Source organism: Biomphalaria glabrata, chromosome 3, assembly GCF_947242115.1.
Source record: "Biomphalaria glabrata chromosome 3, xgBioGlab47.1, whole genome shotgun sequence".
Classification (NCBI taxonomy): Eukaryota; Metazoa; Mollusca; class Gastropoda; family Planorbidae; genus Biomphalaria; species Biomphalaria glabrata.
The window spans coordinates 33,517,218-33,535,988 of NC_074713.1; the positions used below are offsets into that span (position 1 = coordinate 33,517,218).

Below are 18,771 nucleotides of genomic sequence, written 5' to 3' on the forward strand. Positions count from 1 at the left end.
GAACTGCTGTGTGAAGAAAGGGAAACTGCTGTTTTGAGGGAGGAGGAACTTCTGTGTAAAGTAGTGGGAACTGCTGTGTGAATAGAGGGGAACTTCTGTGTGGAGGGAGGGGGAACTGATGTGTGAAGAAAGGGAAACTGCTGTTTTGAGGGAGGAGGAACTTCTGTGTGAAGTAGTGGGAACTGCTGTGTGAATAGAGGGGAACTTCTGTGTGGAGGGAGGGACAACTGCTGTGTGAAGAAAGGGAAACTGCTGTTTTGAGGGAGGAGGAACTTCTGTGTGAAGTAGTGGGAACTGCTGTGTGAATAGAGGGGAACTTCTGTGTGGAAGGAGGGACAACTGCTGTGTGAAGAAAGGGAAACTGCTGTTTTGAGGGAGGAGGAACTTCTGTGTGAAGTAGTGGGAACTGCTGTGTGAATAGAGGGGAACTTCTGTGTGGAGGGAGGGGGAACTGATGTGTGAAGAAAGGGAAACTGCTGTTTTGAGGGAGGAGGAACTTCTGTGTGAAGTAGTGGGAACTGCTGTGTGAATAGAGGGGAACTTCTGTGTGGAGGGAGGGGGAACTGATGTGTGAAGAAAGGGAAACTGCTGTTTTGAGGGAGGAGGAACTTCTGTGTGAAGTAGTGGGAACTGCTGTGTGAATAGAGGGGAACTTCTGTGTGGAGGGAGGGGGAACTGATGTGTGAAGAAAGGGAAACTGCTGTTTTGAGGGAGGAGGAACTTCTGTGTGAAGTAGTGGGAACTGCTGTGTGAATAGAGGGGAACTTCTGTGTGGAGGGAGGGGGAACTGATGTGTGAAGAGAGGGAAACTGCTGTTTTGAGAGAGGAGGAACTACTGAGTGAAGGGGAAACTGTAGTGTGAAGGGAGAGGAACTGCTGTGTGGAGGGAGGGGAAACTACTGTGTAAAGGGAGGGGGAACTGCTGTGTGAAGTGAGGGGGAACTGCTGTGTGGAGAGAGGGGGTACTACTCTGTGACGGACTGAAGGAGACCAATGATTTGAATGAAAAAACAAACAAACAAACAAATAACAGCGGATTTAATTTGAAAAAACACCAAAACAACTTGGGCTAGCGCCTCCTATTGGATAAACATACCGTAACCTTTGTACCTATATTTAGCTTGGTACTGAAAATGTTGATTTTAAGTTTTCGAAATTTAAATGCGACAGACGGACAGACATGCAAAACAATACTAATAGCGGCTTTTCATTGCGATGGTCGCTAAAAACAACAACACATACACAAAATGAATGCTAATTTTTTGTATTTCTGCCATGACAAACAAACTCATTGGATAGAGTAATCGTTCTTTTGTCTTGTTCTAATGCAATTTTTTAAATCCTGTTTATCGTCTACAGAGAGTTGTCGCCTCTTATCTGTCGTTTGACAACACTTGACACTTTTCATTCGTTCGTCAAAATGGCTTCCAGATTTTTCCATCAATTGTTCCCATTTTTTAAGTGACATCGCCTGCTACTGGCCAGCCTTGGGAAAAGGGAAGGGATGGGGTAGTCAAAGACACAATCTCTCTTTGTAACTTCACGGAAATTGAAAAGAAAAGAACAATCACATTCAAGAAATCCTTCACACATTTGTATCAACTTCCTCGTACACATTAGCACTGCTAGCTGTAATGTTGAACATATGGACTAAGTTAGTTGTAGTGTTCAACATATGTAGCACTGTTATCCGTAATGTTGAACATATGTAGCATATTTATACGTAATGTTGAACATATGTAGCATGTTAGTTGTAATGTTCAACATATGTAGCAAGTTATTGTAATGTTGAACATATTTCGCACTGTTAGCTATACTGCTAAAAATATGTTGAACAAAGTCCTGGTTACGCCCATGTATGTACTCAGAGTCACTAGCAGATCCAGGGGGAGGGGTTCCGAACCCTAACTTCATGTAAACTCTAACCTTATATTTAAACAAACAAACATCTATCTATCCATATATATATATATAATTCTCTTCTTCCCTAAACAGATCAAACAAGAAGTAAAGGAAAGATCACTCTTTTATTTCTGCGGATAGTCACCCACGAAAAAAAAAAACAAGAAGGTGGGGGGGGGGGGGGAGAACACGTTTTCACAGCTCGCTACGGATGGCTGCGCGCTGGACGGTCAAACCCTGCCCGCTCTCATCCCATGCGGGAGGTTTGGACTAGGAAGTAAACTATCGTCAACTCTGAAGGAACATCCGAAACATGTAAAACATTTTATAAACACCAAATAGCAGGGCCGGACTTAAGCATTGTGGGGCCCTATTCGAAACGGATTTCGCGGGGCCAAGTTTGGGTAGGGAAGCGGACAATAAGTCAAATTTAAGAGTTTGTATTAGAAAATAAATTCGTCTATGCATTTTATTCATTCTTTACTACGTACAGAATTACTTTACGAGCCTTGCGTGTAGCAAAGTCATACAGTATATCATAATAATTCTATTTCCCAAATAGATCCCGCTCAATAGCAAGAATTACCAAATGTTTCAATCTATCTTTGAGAATTGTTGACCTCAAGTAATTCTTCATTAGTTTGAGGCGCGAGAAGCTTCTTTCACCTGTTTACAAAATTACGGCTAATGCATAATGCCGTTTTTATGAATAGCACGTAGGATTGACGTTTTCCATATTGAATGACACCCCAAATTGACAATTTTTTTCTATGTATTTCCGTATTTAAGGACTTTTTCGTATATTTTGCAATTTCGGGAGATTTCCAGAAGCTCCTGGTAAATTGACAGGAGTGCGCGGGAAATCTTTTTTAAGTTATAAAATGGTTTAATTTAATAATTTATACACCTTGAATTAGTGCGGGTTCCATGAAAGTGCTGATCCTTCGGTCACATAGGTTGCAGTGGCCTAAGACCGGCCCTGCTAAAAAGCGGCGTACGCTATGCCGCCGGTCGACTAGTATATTTAATTCTCTTCTTCCCTCAACAGGTCAAACAAGAAGTAAAGGAAAAATTACTCTCTTATTTCTGCGGATAGTCCACGAGAAAACAAGAGTAGTATTCACATTATGGATGACTGGCTGCGCGCTTGACAGTCATTTAAATGTATCAAACTCTGCCCGCTCCCATCCCCCTTTGTCCAGCGGGAGGTTCGGACTAGGAACTAATCTAAGTAATTTACTAAATAGCAGGGCCGGACCGGATTTCGCGGGGCCAAGTTTGGGTAGGGAAGCGGATAATAAGTGAAATTGAAGAGTTTGTATTAGAAAATAAATTCGTTTATGCATTTTATTAATTCTTTACTACGTACAGAATTACTTTACGAGCCTTGCTTGTAGCAAAGTCATACAGTATATCATAATAATTCTGTTTCCTAAATAGATCACGCATAATAGCAAGAATTACCAAATGTTTCAATCTATCTTTGAGAATTGTTGACCTCAAGTAATACTTCATTAGTTTGAGGCGCGAGAAGCTTCTTTCACCAGATTACACAATTACGGCTAATGCATAATGCCGTTTTTATATTTCGCGCGTAGGATTGGCGTTTTCCATATTGAATGACACCCCAAAATGACAATTTTTGTCTATATATTTCCGAATATTTTAATGATTTTTTCGTATATTTTGTAATTTCGGGAGATTTCCAGGAGCTCCTGGTAAATCGACAGGAGGACGCGGGAAATCTGTTTTAAGTTATAATACGGTTTACACCTTGAATTAGAGCGGGTCCTATGAAAGTGCGGGGCCCCCTGCGGTCGCATAGGTTGCGGTGGCCGCCCTGCAAAATAGCGGCGTATGCTACGCCGCCGGTCGACTAGTATAAATAAATAAATAAATACAAATTTTAAGCAGTGTTTCTGAATCATCGGCAGGTAGTCAAAATGAACTCGGCCTATTCATAATAATTCGGTGTAGTTTAAGCAGTCTAAACATGAATTGAAAATGAGTTCTAGACCCAAAGTTATTTCTACATTAGAGAAATGTCATATTGTGAAAAGCTTGTGACTTGACCACTAGAACAAAAGTGTTTGGGCTCAATACTCTTCTCATTGGTTCTAATTATATTTTCAAGTTTCTTATGAATTCTAAAGTTTCCATTACAAAGTCTTTCTGGAAATAATTGCAACAAATTCTTGTCAGAAAATAAAAAATTGAAAAAAAAAAAAAACTGACGGTGGGAAAGAGGAGGAAGGGGTGGTGGAATGAAAATATTTTTTCCCGGTACGTGTCCCATTTCTAATTTATATTTAGTACTAATGATTGCCTTTGTCATTAGCGAGGGGACTTGATATAAAATGTATTAGATAGCTTATATAATTTATAGTAGTGACAGTTGTTTTGACACAGATTGTGTAACTTCTCAACTAAAATACGTCCGCTCCCCATCAAATATATTCTACAGCAGGGGTCTCAAACTCATATCAGCATGTGGGCCACAGTGGAAAGTAACAACCATTCAGCGGGCCACACCACAAAAAGAGAATTTTTTTTTACGTACACTACTGTCACTGCAGTAAAATGCTAAAATAAAATTTTTATAATAATTAATTACATTTAGTGTAGTTTATTACATGCACAGGCAATTTAGTTTACTAAAATAAGTTGACGTTGTCTCTGTCACTAATAAAAAAGCAGAAACTGTAGTTCTTCAGAAAATTAAAAAAAATAAATTTCTAGGCCTACTGCAGATGGCTCGTCACTCATGTTTCTTTCCACTCAACTGAGAGTGTTTGGCAGAGACCAGACCATCGACGTTAGGCCTGAAGTCGCATGTAGTAGCAAGCCGCAAGGTTGCTCTCAGATGTTCATCAGTCAGTCTTGATCGTAATGTTGTTTTGTTAATCTTCATTCTGAAAAAAAAAACTGTTCGCAAACGCACGTCTTCCCAAACATCTCTAGAATTCTAGCATCTGTGCAGAATAAGTTTGGAAACTTCTCTCTGGGAAGAAACTGGTAGAAATCTGGAACACCAACATCAGCGTATTTTTGCTTCTGAACAGTGTCACACTGCAGGTCCAGTAGTTCCATCTGGACTTCCTCTGAAACGTTTTCACGTTAACTGCGAACGGAGTGGCAACAAGGAAAAACTGTGTTTCGAGAGCAGTGAATTGCTGAAAGCGGTGTTCAAAATCTTCCAGTAGTCTGGAGAGGATGTCTACGTAGTCTTTCAGGCGCTGTGGTTCAACCTTAATGATCTGTAGAAAATCAAATGAGCCAGGTTTCCATCTGCTAGCTGAGTGACCCACAAAGTCAGCTTGCATCTGAATGATTTGATGCTGTCAAACATCACGGTAATAAGCTGCTTTGTGCCCTGTAGTTGTGAATTGAGTGCATTGAGATGTTGCGTGATGTCAGTAAGAAAGATCCGACAAAACATTGGGTCACTGAGCTGAGCTGCTATTTCCCGTCTCAGTTCAAAAAATCTCTGCAGCACTTTTCCACGACTCAACCATCTGACTTCCGTTTCTAAATCAGCTAGAAATGACACAAACTGTCTGTGGTTGAGACCCCGTGCAGGTATGAAGTTCACCGTCTTCACGACAACATCCTTCACGTTCTTCATTAATAGACTTTTGCCACAGAGTGCTTCTTGGTGCAGACTGCAGTGTATGGCTGCAAAATGTCCCGCCAAGCTGAGCTGATTCCGTTTCTCTACCATTAATTCAACAACACCAACCTTCTCTGAACACATTGCTAGTGCACCGTCCGTAGCCACTGAAAAAGTTTTTCCCACTGTAGCCCACACACCTGTCAATACAAGCTTCCAGTTCTTGAAACACGTCGGGTCCATTCGTCGTTCCTTTCATGGCTAGTAAGTCCAATAGCTCTTCAACAATGTTCAAGTTTTCGTCGACCCCATGAATGAATACAGCACAGTATGCGGTGTCTGTTACGCCAGTAGACTCGTTCAGTGCAATGGAATATGCTACAAAGTCTTTTGCAGCGGCAATCAGTTGCTATTGAACATTTGTCGCTGACTCGGTGATCCTGCTTGCAACTGTGTTCGCAGACAAACTTATGCCTTCGAAGAGTTTCTTTTTCTCGGGGCAGATAATTTCACACGCCTGTAGCATACACTCTTTTACAAACTGACCTTCAGTGAATGGTCGTGATGACTTTGCTATCATTTCGCTAACAAAAAAAGCTTGCCTTCACAGAATCTTCGCTTGCAGTAGACACACCTCATTTAATGATTTGTGCAGATGTAAATCATTTTACGGCTTATATGTGGTCATTGTAAATTTTATCTAATTTTTTCGAATTCACGGATGTGGCCGCGGGCCACTCAAAATTGTTTCATGTGGCCCGCTGGCCACGTGTTTGAGACCCCTGTTCTACAGTTATATTCTACAGTTATATTCTACAGTTATATTCTACAGTTATATTCTACAGTTATATTCTACAGATATTTGAATCACTTTGTTCACAAACTTTTGCACGCAAATTAAACCGCCTCGTAGATGCTATCGCGCCTCCACACCACGGAATCGGTAAGGGGGGAAGCGACATGATATAAAAATTGGTTACAATATACATAATTAGAATCGATTTATACGATCAGAAAATAGTTTTGAACACAAATTGTGTGATTTCTCTCACCTCCCACATGGATTAGCTAGTGCTTACACTATAGACTTGGAAGCATTAATAAACAATAGTCTAGACTAGAACTTTTGATTTTGTTAGAGAAACAGAATTGATATTGTGTATTAATAAATTGTATAAGTATTTTGTTATGAAAATTATATTCTGTATCGGTTGTCGTTCTTATGTTTACATGTGCTTCCAAACGGCCGAGAGGGAACAGTCTCATTACGAATGTTAGGGAGGAACAAAAAGTTATAGAAAATGAGTAGAACAGAGCTTGATATTGGCTGCCCCGTCCAAAGAGAATCAGAGTAGAACAGAGCTTGATATTGGCTGCCCCGTCCAAAGAGAATCAGAGTAGAACAGAGCTTGATATTGGCTGCCCCGTCCAAAGAGAATCAGAGTAGAACAGAGCTTGATATTGGCTGCCCCGTCCAAAGAGAATCAGAGTAGAACAGAGCTTGATATTGGCTGCCCCGTCCAAAGAGAATCAGAGTAGAACAGAGCTTGATATTGGCTGCCCCGTCCAAAGAGAATCAGAGTAGAACAGAGCTTGATATTGGCTGCCCCGTCCAAAGAGAATCAGAGTAGAACAGAGCTTGATATTGGCTGCCCCGTCCAAAGAGAATCAGAGTAGAACAGAGCTTGATATTGGCTGCCCCGTCCAAAGAGAATCAGAGTAGAACAGAGCTTGATATTGGCTGCCCCATCCAAAGCTCACTTCCCAGGAATCAACCGACTGACTCTATCATGCCTTAAGAAACCACCAGCACCACCGAAGACATAGCCAGACCGTCCGAAACTCAAGCAGATGAAACTACACAAACATACAATCTTAGAGTAAGGAGAACTAGGCCCAACTACAAAGTGTAAAAGCTCATCAGCTTACTAGAATTCTTTTTTTGTTTATTTTACTACTTTCATTTGGTTTTGTTGACTTGACTTTAATGTGATATTTGATCTATCATGATATATTTTAATAAGCTATTTGATTTACCATGTTATATCAACATGTTACATTATGTCATGCTATTCTACATTGTTTGTTTACTTGAATCTCTATTATTATTCTACACTTACTTAATTCTTTCATTGCTTATAATACTAGTTAGCATAATTTGCACCGGGGGTGAATGTTATAAAAATTATATTCTGTATCGGTTGTCGTTCTTATGTTTACATGTGCTTGTAACTCGTCATCGAGAATGTGTTCACGAAATGTGTGTTGTGTAGTCATACAGTGTATTAAAGCCATACTATACAGACATGGTTCTCGACTCTCTTATCTTTATGTTCATAACACTTATATACATAGGTATCATGTCACACATTAGATCTAGCAGTGCAGCTCATGATTTCTACAGAAGTTGTTGCGCAAACTCTTCATAAACGTCTCTTTATTTAACTCTTTACTAACTACATGCAGGCAGAGCCACTAGAAGCTGTTCAAAATAGAGCAAATTAAATGTATTGATGATTATATTTTGACAAATTAAAACGGTCAAACCAGAGCATTCACTGTGTTTAATTAGATAATATATATTTTCCCCAAAGATATACAGCAAACTGTAAAATTTCTAGGAAAATCGTTGCAGCCGTTTCATAGAACTATGTCCAGGTTCTTGAACCCATGAAGAGTTTGCAAGCTGATAAGAGGAATAGTTATAATAATAAAAAAGATTCATATGGAAACAAATAGGGTACAAATAAATGTGTTAGTTGGACATGATCAGTCAGTATTGTGACAGGCTGAAAGAATTGTTCAGGTGACATTTACAAACTCATGACAGACTAAATGTCACAAGGTCATCACATTCATCACGCTAATTAAGTAAGCAATCTTGTCACGTTGACCAACATAATGACAACTATTTAATTAGTTTTTCACCTCACACGTAGCAACAAAAATGTTCTTGAGATAGATACTGAGTTTGGAGAATATAAGAGACACCCAGAACGTCAAGTTTAGATTTGGTTCAGTTAAACATTATCTGTGGCAGGATGGGAGTAGAAATAGTTCAAATCTAACAGTGAATCTCAAGCCTTTATCAAATACTTTCACAGTGAATCTCAAGCCTTTATCAAATACTTTCACAGTGAATGTTATGTATTATCTATTTATCGTTAAAAAGTCTAACAGTGAATGCTATGTCTTTGCTATTTATAGTAAAACTCTAACAGTGAATGTTATGTATGTACTATTTATAGTAAAACTCCAACAGTGAATGTTATGTATCTACTATTTATAGTAAAACTCCAACAATGAATGTTATGTATTTACTATTTATAGTAAAACTCTAACAGTGAATGTTATGTATTTACTATTTATAGTAAAACTCTAACAGTGATTGTTATGTATTTACTATTTATAGTAAAACTCCAACAGTGAATGCTATGTATTAGCAATTTATCGTTAAAAAGTCTAACAGTGAATACTATGTCTTTGCTATTTATAGTAAAACTCCAACAGTGAATTTTATGTATTTACTATTTATAGTAAAACTCCAACAGTGAATGTTATGTATCTACTATTTATAGTAAAACTCCAACAATGAATGTTATGTATTTACTATTTATAGTAAAACTCCAACAGTGAATGTTATGTATTTATTATTTATAGTAAAACTCCAACAGTGAATGTTATGTATTAGCAATTTATCGTTACAAAGTCTAACAGTGAATACTATGTCTTTGCTATTTATAGTAAAACTCCAAGAGTGAATGTTATGTATTTACTATTTATAGTAAAACTCTAATAATGAATGTTATGTATTTACTATTTATAGTAAAAATCCAACAGTGAATGTTTTGTATTTACTATTTATAGTAAAACTCTAACAGTGAATGTTATGTCTTTGCTATTTATAGTAAAACTCTAATAGTGAATGTTATGTATTTACTATTTATAGTAAAACTACAACAGTGAATGTTATGTATTTACTATTTATAGTAAAACTCCAACAGTAAATGTTATGTATTAGCTATTTGTCGTTAAAAAAAGAATGTTGTGTCTTTGCTCCTATTTGTCAACACAACATCAACTCAGACAACTTGGTTGAAACGTGACTGGACAATGACAGTGTCCATAGCCTACAACCAAACTGACCGACTAGACTTTAGGTGGCAGCGTCCGATGACGTCCGAACAAAATATGACCTGGAATTGACCACTGGGTAGTTTTGACGAAATGTACGCACTACTGATTGGAGAATCCGCAACCAAAAAGGCACCGAGTCAAGATTATATCATCAAAGTCCAATGTATAATATTAGCTGACTAGTTGACTGGTTTAGTAGACTCAACTTGTTAATTAGTTTAATTGACTATCTAATTGACAGAATTAGTTGATTGGCTAAGTTAACTGAACTAGTTTACTAGTTTAGTTAACAACAAATTTGACTGGTTTAGTTGACTGAACTAGTGGAATGGTTTAGTTCAGTGATTCCCAAACTTTCGACCAATGTGTACCCCTTCTAGATGGTTCGTAACGATGAGTACCCTTTGCCCCCCCCCCACCCCCAAAGTAATTATTTTTATAACAATCCATATTTATTTTATTTGTTTTTAGGCCTACATACACAAAATAATAATAACTACATAACAATTATGTATTCAATTAGTGAGTTGTTTTTTTTTTTTTAGTAAAAAGAAGTTGTAACATCCCTATCCAGTTCCTGATCAATGTAGAAATGTGTTTTCCAATGTCAAATAGCGCCGTATGTGAGTTTGTACAAACTGAAAATAAACAGGGTTTAAAACGTACGCTATGTATTCTAATTTATAAAACGTATGCTATGTATTCTAATTTTTAAAACGTATGCTATGTATTCTAATTTATACATGAAATGATTCAAAAAATCATCCTAGTTCAACTATGCTCAAAGCGTACCCCCTTCAAACTCTTCCCGTATTCCTGTGGGTAAGCCGTACCCCTTTTTGGGAAACACTGATTTAGTTGACTGAAATAGCTTACTAGTATAAATGACTGAACTAGTTGATTGGTTTAATTGACTGGTTTAGTTGACTGGCCTGGTTAACTGAACTAGTTGACTGAAAAAGTTGACTTGTTTAGATAACTAAACAAGATGTCTCTCTCTATATTAGTTGACTCTGGGTTAGTTACTGAACTAGTTGACTGAAATAGTTGATTGTATTAGTTGACTGGTTTCGTTCATTGAACTAGTTGAACTAGTCTAGTTGACTTAAATTGTTTACTTGTTAAGAACACTAGTTTAGTCTGCAAGAGTTCAGTTTGATATCATAGATTTCACCATATCAAAATTGGTGCCACAAGTTATAAAGTGTAAATTCACAATATCCATATTTAAAGAGCTTAACTCACAACATCCGTGTTTAGTCAATCTATAAGTAACATTTTCATTGAGTAATGATGGAATATATTTCTATGAAGTGTTAACATGTCATAAGAGCTTGTGACTTAAGTTATATGATATATATATATATATACTAGACATATTTTACCCGCGACCCGCGGGTCTTTATTTGCGCATTACTGTCGATATAGTCAATGAGAGTGTTTTGTAAACAATTAAACGAAATAATAATGTAATAAGTAAAGCGAATGTGTCGATGTAAAAATAGTGTGAATGAAGCTATCAAATCAGAATAGCTAATAGGCTTAAATCCATTTTTCCAAATTAAAACATTTGCTTGTAAGCCTACATATATTTGATTAAAAATTGAGATGAATAGACTTAATTTTGTATGTTCATGTGTTAAAGTATAGAGTAGATCTTGAGGTAGACATAGATCTAAATCTACACTAATCTAGTTGCCTTTTATAGAGTTCATTCTGTGTTGCGCATGCGTGACCTTTTTTCATGAATGAATATAGGCCTATCTCAACACGGCTACGCAGCTTTATTTAGCGAACAGCGAACGAATGTATTAAAAATGCTTTAGAAAAACAAATTTGAATGTTAATTTGATTAAAATATGAAATGAGTGGACAATAATTAGTATGTTTATGTGTTAAAGCATAAAACTATCTTTGCGAAAAGAAGTTTTATTATCTTAGAGTTCAATAAGAGTTTTAGACCTAGGCCTAGGAATAGACTCAGTAGAGAGATGTGTTAATCACTGTTAATGTGTAACCATTTGGTAATGTCTAATGAAAGGATGTTCGACAGACTTTACCCGCGGCCTTCGGGTCTAAGTTTGTGTTTACTAATCTAGTGGATTGGATTTAGATGTATGTTAAACTTAACTAATGATCCTTTCAAGTTTTTTCTCTTTCGCTACGAAAATAAAATTAGGTTTGCGAAAATGGGATTACCAGAAGCCGATAAATTCATATCTATTACAAACGAAAAGAAATGTTAAATTTTGTTAAATGAATGGGATTATAAAGTGAACAATTAAACGAAATTATATTTAGTACGCGATTCATGAATGAATATAGATCTAGGCCTATCTCAACTCGGCTTCGCAGCTTTCGTAGGTGAATGTAGCTTTAGAAAACCAAATTTGAATGTTTATTTGATCAAAATATGAAATGAATGGACTTTAATTAATATGTTTATGTGTTAAAGTATAAAACTATCTGTGCGAAGAGAAGTTTTATCATCTTAGAGTTGAATTAGAGTTTTAGATCTAGGGATGGGATTATAAAGTAAACAATTAAACGAATTAATATTTAGTACGCGATTCATTACGGAATTGTCTAATGAAAGAATGTTCGTCAGGAAATCTGTAATCACAGATATAAGGAACTAATTAATGTAAAAAATGCTTTTGAAACACAAAATTGAAGGTTAATTTTATTATATAATGAAATCAATGGATCTTCTTTTGTATTTTCATGTGTCAAAGTAAAAAACTATCTGCGCAAAGGGTATTTCTTAAAATTAGATCTAGGTCTAAATCCTTTATATCTTTTCTCATGTCAACATTGTAGACATGGCCTAGATCCATAAAATACTATAGCTGTAATAGAGTCGGACAACTTTATTTTTTTTGAGGGTCTTAAGTTTGTTTTAGGGCTACAATACATACACTACGGTCTAAGTTGGTACCCAAGGAACATTCCTGCCTAGTTTTATCAAGATTGGTCAAGCGGTTTTGATGTCTATAAGTAACATACATACATACATACATACCCCTCACATTCTACTTTATAATATAGATATATATATTGTTATAAACCTGGTGAAGGCACAGATGGGGGTAGTGGTGTGTGTGTAGTCAGCCGACGCAAATCGCCCCAGGCCAGCGCTAGACGAGCGTTCAACCGTGACGAGTTACGACGATCGTCCGAGACGAGTATCAACATGATGGTTCGGGAAGGATCGACGCCGTGAACAGAGCTCAGGAGCGTCACGAGGGTTGTAGTCATCTGACACCCAGAATGGTCGAGCGACATTCTGTCCGGTTCTAGAAGGCCAGTAGGGACCCTATATAAAGAGCGAAGGTATCAGAGACGAGTCAGTCACAACTTCCCGATCTACAGTTCGTTACAACGGCTCAGTACAAGTCCGAGGCGAGACAGAGAGAGACCAGTGCAAGAGTTGATACGACGGAGAGATATTTGTACAGTCTTGTGTTACGTGCTGACAATTGTACAGTATTGGCTGTTATTTATTGACATTAAACTATTACGTTATTTTGAAGCCCAGAGTTGTCAAGTTCTTTAAGTTGGTGCTGTCTGGTGCAGTTTGCAGAGAGCCTGGATAGCGAGATTCGCAACAATATATATATATATATATATATATATATATATATATATATATATATATATATATATATATATATATATATATATATATATATATATATATATATTTAATATACTTAAATTTAATTTTACTTAGTGAAGATGTACAGCCACCCATTCTGACGAAAACTACAAATATATTTCGAAACATGAACCCAATGTCATGCATTTAAATACATATAGGACATTTTTTGGTGTCAGAAGTAGGGTTAATTGAAATTAAGTCAGTGATCTATTTGATTATTTTTTATTATTTTTTTCTTCACAAAGATTATGCACTTGTCTGGGTTGACTTAGACAATACATAATGTTGACTTAATGATCTTGAGGTGATAAGACAACACTAGCCATGCTGTTCACTAAATAAGCTTGGAATGTAGGCCTACACGACTTAGACAATAGATTCTGTTAACTAAATGAGCTTGGAATGTACACGACTTAGACAATACATTCTGTTGACTAAATGAGCTTGGATTGTACAAGACAACACTAGCCATGCTGTTGACTAGATGAGCTTGGATTGTACAAGACAACACTAGCCATGCTGTTGACTAAATGAGCTTGGATTGTACAAGACAACACTAGCCATGCTGTTGACTAGATGAGCTTGGATTGTACAAGACAACACTAGCCATGCTGTTGACTAGATGAGCTTGGATTGTACAAGACAACACTAGCCATGCTGTTGACTAGATGAGCTTGGATTGTACAAGACAACACTAGCCATGCTGTTGACTAGATTAGCTTGGATTGTACAAGACAACACTAGCCATGCTGTTGACTAGATGAGCTTGGATTGTACAAGACAACACTAGCCATGCTGTTGACTAGATGAGCTTGGATTGTAAAAGACAACACTAGCCATGCTGTTGACTAGATTAGCTTGGATTGTACAAGACAACACTAGCCATGCTGTTGACTAGATGAACTTGGAATGTACACGACTTAGACAATACATTCTGTTGACGAGATGAACTTGGAGTGTACAAGACAACACTAGCCATGCTGTTGACTAAATGAGCTTGGAATGTACACGACTTAGACAATACATTCTGTTGACGAGATGAACTTGGAGTGCGCCTGTCACCAGGGACAATAAACTCAGACTGTTGTTTTTTTTTCTCAAAAGAATGACGTTCTACATATTAAACCAACGAGTGGCCAGGTTTTGCTGACAATGTAGAAACTTGGATTTACTAGAATAGGACAAAACTAAACCCTATCAACTCTAAACAGAAGATATTTGAAAGTACTTTTTAACCAAGTCTCACATAGTAGTAGCTAATAAACATATTTTATTCAAGATGTGGTTAGATGTGGGGGGTCAGTGTGTAGGTGTGGAGTCAGCTTTGCATAAGTATGGTGCCCAGATGTGAATATTTTTGTAATCAGATGTGTATGATTGTGGTAGTCAGATATTTGTGGTGGTCAGATGTTTACATTTATTTGATGATCAGGTATCTATTAACTAATTGGTTAATTGTTTTTTTAGATGACTTAGGATTTGTTAGAAACAATGCATATTTTTAACTTGATCCAAGAATGGGGCAGTGGAAGAAATAACGTGTTCAAAAGTTGTACCAGACAGACAGACAGACAGAGGGAGTAGATAGGAAACGAGATGAGTTGAAAGAAGGCGGGATGGGAGGTGGTCACGTGACGTATGAGTTTCTTTGTCATTTTCTTGAGTATTAAGTACTATTCTAAGACGTTTCCCTTGGTCCCATTGATTACCTTCTCATGACTGGTCTAATTCTTCCATGACTTGATGATAAACTAGTCATTTTTTTTAGAGCCACAAAGATTCTTTTTTTATTTGGTCTGATTCTTCCATGACTTGATGATAAACTAGTCATTTTTTTTTACAGCCACAAACATTTTTAAAATTTGGTCTAATTCTTCCATGACTTGATGATAAACTAGTCATTTTTTTTTAGAGCCACAAAGATCCTTTTTTTCTCTCCAATGTAAATTAATTGCAGTGCAGATCTAATGCGCAGTTTCAGATTCATACATTAAAATTTCTGGTAGACTAGCCATGTATTACTTACTTCCCGCGGGTTGACTAGCGTTATACTGATATAGTCACTGGTATAGTGTATTAGAAACAATTTAACAAAATAATAATGTTAGAATTAAAGCGAATGCGTGAATATAAATTATTATGAATGGAGCTAAAAATAGGTAATCGACCTAATTATGAATTTTATAAGTTTTCTGTACGGCGCATGCGTGACCTTTCGGTAGTGTCTAATGACTAATGTAAGATGCGCGCGATATCGAGCTATTGGGCTAAGTCGCAGCTCTAGTGAACGAATGTATGTAAAAATGCTTTAGAAAAACAAATTTGAAGGTTGATTTGATTAAAATATGAAATGAATGGACTATATTTAGTATGTGCATGTGTTAAAGTATATAACTATCTTTGCGAAGAGTAGCTCTATCATCTTAGACTTTAATTAGATCTAGATGTAGGCTTCGAGAGATTTAAAATTCTACGCATGCGTAACCTTTCGGTCTTGTCTAATGAAAGAAGACCGCGATGAATGGGCTGTACGTCTAGACGTCTAAATTTGCAGATATAAGGATCGAATTTAAGTAAAAATACTTTTGAGACACAAATTTGAAGGCTAATTTTTTAAGTAATGTGTCAAAGTAAAAAACTATCTTTGCAAAGATCTACATGGAGCCTTCGCTCTGCGTTTGCGTGACTTTTCCGCCATGTCTCATGTTTACATGGCTATATGGCCTAGATCCATGAAATAGTAATACTTTCATAGGGTTGGGCAACTTTTTTTTTTCGAGGGTCTTAAGTTTGTTTTAGGGCTACTTTACATACGTTACTGTTTCAATTAGTAACCTGTCAACATTTATGACAAGTTTTATCAAGATTGGTCCAACGGTTTTGATTTCTATTTCTGATATACATACATACATAGGCCTATGCTTTACTTGATATTACTACTATCCCATACACAAACAAAGAAGATGAACATGACGGGGCTTCACTACGCTGATGATTGCGCCCTGCTAGCTCACAATGAACATGATCTCCAGAACGCGGTCAACGAATTTTCATACGCTGCCGCCTCTTTCGGTTTATCTATAAACCTCAGGAAAACAGAAATCATGTTCCAGAAGTCACCCCAATGAAACCTACTCAGCCCCAAGGAAAAGCGTAAACGGTTAGCCTCTTAACATGGTAGACCGCTTCACATATCTAGGTAGTATGGTGTCAAATGAAGCCTCACTTTCAAGGGAAGTTGACCGTCTGGCCAGGGCCAGTAGCGCTTTTGGACGCCTTCAAGCGAGAGTTTGGCGGAATAAATCGCTCCGCCTGCCTACAAAAATCAATGTTTACCAGGCGGTGGTTCTCTCAACCCTTCTATATGGATCTGAGACATGGACACTATACAGAAAGCAACTAAGACTACTTTTACGCTTTCACCAAAGATGCTTGCGCTCCATCATGGATATACGGTGGCAAGACCGCACTACAAACAGCGATGTCCTACGAACGCCGGTATGGACTGTATAGAGGGACCTCTTATGGTCCGACAGCTACGCTGGGCAGGGTACGTATCGCGTAAGGCAGTCTTTTTTGGTGAGCTAAAGGGTGGTCGACGTAAAAGAGACGCCCCACGGAAACGCTTCAAAGACCAGCTTAGGCGCTAACTTGCATTAACTGACATAGAAGAGAGCACCTGGTTGCATGCGGCATCAGAACGAGACAGCTGGAGGTCACTCACAAAGGCCGCGGGATACACATTTGAGACCAAAAGAAAATCCGCTGCCACTAGACATCCAGAACTTTGGAGTAGGGAGGGCGATTTTTTTCCTAACCCTAACACCCAGTAAAATTTCATCCCCTGACATCTACAGATCATTATTTATCAGTGAGGATCGGGGCGAAACCCCGACGCCAAAAGCGTTTTCTTGCATTCTTCACTGCAGTAACGCATTCTCCTGACATCTACAGATCATTATTTATCAGTGAGGATCGGGGCGAAACCCCGACGCCAAAAGCGTTTTCTTGCATTCTTCACTGCAGTAACGCATTCTCCTGACCTAAAGCTCATTATTCATCCTATTATAAAGGACCTTTTGAATAATGTTGAAAAATATTCTAATATACATTTATAGGCCCTTAATACATTGCAAATAAAACCGATTTGTTCCTTGAAAAGATAAGATACCCCACATATTTAGATTAAGGCTTTGAGGATTGCCGCCGAAAAAAAATTATTTGATAAATAATATTCAGTAAAATTCAAGCATAAATTGTGAGTCATAGTCCCAAATTTATTTAACTAGAAAAATATCAGATTGAGTAAAGGTTAAAAAGGCGAGTAGAAAAAGATGATCTGGGTTTAGAACTTACTCGTGACTCTTAGACTGAAACATTTCGTTTGAATTATAACTTTTTCAAAGCAGTCTTTCTTAAAATAATTAAGATAAATTCATGTGAAATTACATAAACTCTGTCTGGAAAGGGGCGGGGCGGTAGAATGAAGATGATTAATCCTCGCTCCTTTTTATAATTTCTGCTAATGATTGCATTTGGCATTAGAGAATAGAGGTGGGTTGACTCGATATAAGAATTGTATTCATAGTATGTATAAATTATATTAGTGACAGATTTTTTTATTTTGTAATTTCCTAACTATAATACAAAAAGAAAAAGTATTGGTTTGTCCGATGGGGGGAAGGTGATTGCATGTACCGCCCCTCCCACCTGGTACAACCCTTTTTCATTTTATATTTACTAATCATTAAGTTTGAGATTAGAGTGTGTGTGCGACATAATATACAAATGGGTTCACATATCAATACGTAGTTTATATTTTATAGATATTCGACTAATTTTGTTCAAATACTATGATTTCTCCATAAAAATAGGTGTGGGGAGGGTATTACATACAATCGCCCCCCCCCCCCTTTTACCCTACTGAATCGACCAAAACACCAGAAGGGGTGCGACATAATATAAAATTTATATATTAATTCAACTAATTGTGTTCACAAACTGTAACATAAAAGTATGACCGCCCCCCCCCCCCCCATAGGCCAACAGGGGAATTAAAATACCAATAACAAGTTTTAATCATATAGATATTTAATTTATTCTGATAGCAAGCTGTGAATTCTATAAATAAATTGAACCGCCCCACACTAGAAAGCTTATGGGGGGGGGGGGATGGATTTATGCCATCCCCCCCCCCCGACCCCACCATATCGGCCAACATACTAGAGGGGGGGGCGAAATAATCTAAAAATAGGTTGAAATATTAGTATATATTATTAACATAAGTAATAAATTTGTATACAAATTGTGTCAATTCCATACTCAAATTCGACCGCATCCCCCTTCGGGAGTGACGGCCAGGGGGGGGGGGGGGTTGGGTGGCGATCGCCCCTACCGCCCTCTGGATCCGCCAGTGTCCGCTGCTGAGGACAGACGCAGATGGCGAATAGAAAATCTAAAT

General features: G+C 37.5%; 1 protein-coding gene across 2 annotated transcripts in view; it reads right to left on the minus strand.

Annotated features, from left to right (window-relative positions):
* Nucleotides 1-18,771, minus strand: part of LOC129925251 (uncharacterized) — an 84,065-nt gene that overhangs the window by 20,013 nt on the left and 45,281 nt on the right. The window lies entirely within an intron of this gene.